The sequence below is a fragment of the Dreissena polymorpha genome, chromosome 11, assembly GCF_020536995.1.
Source record: "Dreissena polymorpha isolate Duluth1 chromosome 11, UMN_Dpol_1.0, whole genome shotgun sequence".
NCBI lineage: Eukaryota > Metazoa > Mollusca > Bivalvia > Myida > Dreissenidae > Dreissena > Dreissena polymorpha.
Genome location: NC_068365.1, coordinates 36,445,233 through 36,451,006, shown reverse-complemented (window position 1 = coordinate 36,451,006; position 5,774 = coordinate 36,445,233).

Below are 5,774 nucleotides of genomic sequence, written 5' to 3'. Positions count from 1 at the left end.
TCAGTTTTGTTTATTTTAATTATTTAAATGCAATAAGTGTACTTATTTGTAACACAATATTTTGCTGTAGTAAGGGATTCAGTTGCTTAAATATTTAAATTTGATTTTGTATGGTTTATTGTAACATTACGACCTATTCACATATTTGGGAATTATAATTATACATTACAAATCACATCGGGTTGGAATGATAACAATTGTAAAAAAAATATCACATTTACACAGTAGCCATAAAGAAAAATATTTGTTTTATCATTAATTGTTAATATTTGCTAATTGCATTGGAAAATGCGTTTGTTATATAAGATCCAGTAATTACAAAAACAGCATAAATTTGATTTAAAATATTTCACCCACAAAGCTTTCAAGAAAATCAAAAGATTTCTGAAAGTTTCTTTACTTAATTCCATATTACAAATAATGAATGTTATGTATGATACTTTTACTTTTATTGTGCTTTTTTTATAAATAATTTTCTTATATACGCCTATTAAATATTATGTTACTGTATTAAATGTATATAAAAAAGTGTTTGTAAACTTGTCCTTTGTGTTGTCTAATGGAATGCAACAAATGCCTGTTTATAATATAATATATAATTTGTAAGTCAAAATTTCTTGTCAAATGACCAATAATGAAAAGATATGGTGGTCAAGAAATCAGATTGCATCGTAGTTGCCGGGTTTTCATTATGGGGTAATATTTACTCTATTAAATGTTATGTATGAAGTTTTAATTTAAAAAATGCCATGTCAACAAACTTCAAGAGTTTATCATACTTATTCACAAAATTAAGTGTTTTAGTTGAACAGGATATTCTTTTAAATGTCATGCATTGTCATACCATATTTTGGTAAATGAAATGTAATGACATTATTTTACTAAATTGTTCACCTAGACTAGTATTATGATACAGGATTGGAAATCAAAGTACTGGCAGTACTGGTGTGACAATGCTTTTGAAGAGGATGGATATAAAACATCAATTAAAGTTTATCTATATCACCACAATTGTGTATGTTGAAACGAACATTTGGGTACGATAAAAAATTTGGGTACGAAAATTTTGGGTACGAACAAATATTTGGTACCAAAAAAATTTGTGTACGAAAAAAAGTTTAGGGGTACGGGGAAGTAGCACCCGTGGGTAACTTGACCCATTGAGCGAAACTGGGAGGCGGGTCACATTCTTGTTCATTAAGTATGGCAATACCTTCATGATGATTCTCGAAAGTAGGTATGAGCACATAGCCGGACCATGTGAGCTCAATCGTATGAGCTCTTGACTATCCGAGTTCGCCCAAGAACATGTGGATAAGTTAACTAATAGCGAAATGACCTTATACATGTATATGCTGAAATCTAACAATCGAACGAAATATCAAACATGGTATGTACACTTAGGTGGTTGTGTAATTTCTGTTAGAATATCGTATTCAATATGTAAATTTTAAATGATTGTGCCCGCACTTGAGTTTGTTGCCTTGTTTGAGTCTATACGCGCCTAGGCTGCACCCAGTGTGTGTATTTGTGTTTTTCCAAGGTAATTAGTTACCTCCGCGCTGAGGCTGCATAATGTTGGGACCCGGAGTGTGTCCTGCACTCCTACCTAATAAGATTAGATTGACGACAGTTGGGACGAATTTTGAATAATAGCTGCAATTTCCAGATATCTGTTTTGTACTGAAATACTTTTTTAATTTTTTATATGGTCAAATGCTGCGGGGGGCGATGAGATTATCCGGAAAAAAAACACCTGTCTGGAATGGTGACCACAAAACATACAAAATATAACATTGCGCCGGGAGCGGTAATCGAACCGGTGTCGTAAAGGTGAAGAAGCGAACGTCCTTACTACTGCGCTAGCGGGATGGACAATTACGCAAAGAGATGATGTTTTATCTATATGTATCATAGCAGTGCAGCGTTTACAATTTGCAGGTTCGAAATCGTTCGCATTCTTTAGTTTTGTGATCACGTAAAAAGTTAATTTTACATGTTTTTATTCGCAATTTATTTACTAAATCGAGAACAAATATCAAACAAAATAGAGAAAATATATAGTTGTTTCATTGGTCCATAAAAATAAAATGGATGTAAAATTACTAATTTGAAATTAACGTTCTGATACACTTATTGAATCTGTTTCCCCAGGATATGCTGTTCTATTAATATTTACCTTTATCAACACGAACGACAACTCTGCTAGGAGAATGTTATCAATGAAAATCAACGAGCAATCTCCTACGCAGTGGCGAATGCCAAGGGAAGTAACTGAAAAATCGAGTTATCTCAATCGGACTGGCTCGGTCTTTTACATAGGTCGCCATTGTGAAGAAATTGTTTACTGGTTATCAAACCTTGGACGCTGCTGTTCCAGCATCGTCAAAAACAGCTTTTAGCATAATAAAAATTGTTCTGTTGACACGCATTTATATAGCCTTATTTGGTTATTATTTTTGAATTTGTACATAATAAAAGATGCTAAGAAATGACAACATTTCCTATAATTACAAACCTGGAAGGTTTTCATGGTGATTGCCCAAAAAAGGCTATACAGTTTTTGATAAATTTGACCAAAGGAACCAAGTATCACAACAGAGACGTAGATAACACGTCTCGGATCACAATGATTTGTATTGCTAGTTAACTAAGGCTTGATTGGTCATTGTAGGCTCGGGTACTACTTTAATGTACTCAGGGTACTCTGAAGAACACTTAAATGTACCCTGGGTACGGAAAAGATACTATCACGTACCCGGCCAATTTAGAACGTACCCGAGTATCTGGCCAAATTTCGTAAAACGTGCTATGGAATGCGAAACAAAATTCTCTTTGAACAAAAATGCCTCAACATTCTTTATTGAGTAGGAGTTTCGAGTCCATTTTACAAAATATTGACATAAATATGAACATGATTTATATGAAAAAAATAGCCTCAACGACTGATTTAGCGTTAGAATTCCTGGATATGTTTCAGTATATTTATGTACACGGGGTACATTTAAGTATACTTAAGAGTATAAGAGCAACGCTTTATAATTTTCAGCTTTTCAAATCGTCAAAAGATGCATATAATGGATATTTTAGAGCATGGTAAATGTTCAGTATTACTGATTCCTCACAAATATCATGACAAAAACGAAAATTTGCTAATCTGAAACAACTTTTTTTTTATTTTGTTTAAATTCGAAAGCCCTATATGTTGTAATGCTAAGCAATTAAAACGAAACTGTTTTATTTATTTGACAGCCCTATTTGTTGTATTGCTTACCAATTAAAACGAAACTGTTATATTGGAAAGCCCTGTTTGTTATGATGCTAACCATTAAAAAAACGAAACTGTTATATTGAAAAGCCCTATTTGTGCAATGCTAACCATTTTAACTAGACTGTTATAATAGCAAGTCCTATTTGTTTTAATGCTAACCACTTAAAACGTAATTGTTTATTGGAAAGCCCAATGCTTGTAATGCTTAACATTTAAACTAAACTTTTATAATATTGGCAAGCCCTATTTGTTGTAATGCTTACCATTTAAACTTAACTGTTATATTAGCAAGTCCTATTAGGCTATTTGTTTTAATGCTTACCAATTTAAACGAAACTCCCAATTTGTTGTTATGCTTACCCATTAAAACAAAACTGTTATATTCGAAAACATACTTTTTTGTAATGCTAACCATTTAAAACGAAACTGATTTATTGTAAAGCCCTATTTGTTGCCATGCGTACTTATTCAAACGAGACTGTATGTATTCAGTCTAATTATAGAGATTAATCACGTGACCTATTTAACCAATAATCTATCCCAGCCACGCTATGTTATTAACCAATCGGCTTAAGTTATATGATCACATGAGCCCTTTGGCCAATCAATATTGATCAATAATAATCTATCCCAGCCACGCTATGTTATTAACCAATCGGCTTAAGTTATATGATCACGTGAACCCTTTGGCTAATCAATATTGATCTTGGCCATTATGCGCTCGGATTTTCTACTTGCAGCTGCTACTACAATAAATAGAGATTATTTTCAATACCCACCTCCACCCCTTCTCCGCCTAGAACGGAATTGTTTGTTTTTATGTGTATTTTTATGTAGTATTTTCATTTTGTCTCATGATACCTTCAAAGTGCCTTTATGAAAATGTGTTTTTATGATATGTTCTTTTGCTACATGTCTTATGAAAATGTGTTTTTATGATATGTTCTTTTGCTACATGTCTTTTTATTACTGTTCTTGTATACTTTTTTGGGCGTGTTTTACCGCCCATGATGTTTTCTGTGTTCTTTATCTTTTTGGCGGGTTTTTACCGCCCATTATGCCATTCAGTAAATATGTTTTCTGTTCTTTATTTTTTTTATGGCATTTTAAAATAAATGCCCTTTTTCAATCAATCATTGTCTTAGTTATTTCCTTCGTGGCATACGAGTCCGTCCGGTCTATGACCTTTTCTTTACAACTAGGACAATACATAAATATCGGTATCACTTTGACGCATGGTCGATACTGTAATCGTTTTATCGATCGAGATTATCAAATCTCGCGCACCGGTTTATTTTGCGCGCTAAAATGAGATATCGCGAGGTTGTTAATCCCTTTGTTTGTATAGGTCCATGACATTGTGTCACACCGGTCTTTACTGACCTGTGTGAATGCGCGCTAAGCATTGTGGGAAACGGACTTTTTTCCATCATGGCGTTGGTAAACATAATAAACACGGAAGTGAAAAATGGTAATTAATTATTATCAAAAACAGGCCCCATCAAACCGGGCCAGCTGTAATATATAGTTGGATGCAGTTTGTGCTTCAAAGGAGCCACTTTTCATGTCAGTCTATTGTTTGTAAGAATCACTAAACACGTAACTTAGACTAACTAAACTGCCTTAGTAAACATGTTACAAGACTGTATATTCGAAATAGTAAATAAATCAAAATCATAAATAAATATTTATAATTAAATACCTGCTGAAATTTGAGAACGTAAACGATTTAAAATAAACGCTGTGAACATTACAAGGAATCTTACATTTAGGCCTAATTTGTGAGAGGATTAGTCAGGGATAAAATAAAATGGAGTTCGAAGGATCTAACATTTTGAGGAAGACGTCATGGTATCTTGGACATTTGGCACTTTCATATATTTATTAAGTAGATACTGAAAATGCTGAATGTGCTAATTGCAACATCAAAGACAAGCAGGTGAGATTTTTACAGCTGTATTTTTCTTGACATAATATTGAATGTTTTCCATTTAATATATATGCCTTTTTTTTTCACCATTTTGGGAATGGTTTCCGGTCATTTCCCCCTAAGACGTTTCCTCCCCAAGAAGTTTCCCCCCAAAGACGTTTCCTCCCCAGACGTTTCCCCCCCATTTTAGTTTTAGTGCAGATGTTTCCCCCCCCCCCCCCCCCCCCCAATAAATGTATAATTGTTCGGTTGAAGTATAATCTTTGTTTATTATCAAAATTATTATTTTGTTTATGAAGTCTTTAATTAACTTTTAATATCTATGAAGCCGCTTGTATGGTTTTTTGGTTTTAGAATTGTTTTTTGGAGGGTTTAACTGTGTAATGATTGCATGTAAATCATTAGTAAGTGCATGTTGGTGTACTAGTGGAATAAATGGAATATCCTCAAAATCTTACTGAGTATTTTATACATGTTGCTCAACACAAATGCAACCAAGAATAATGTGTAATCAAGACCCGTTTTGAATACACAATTAACACCTTATTTCAGTTTGAGTGAACCTGGGCAGGG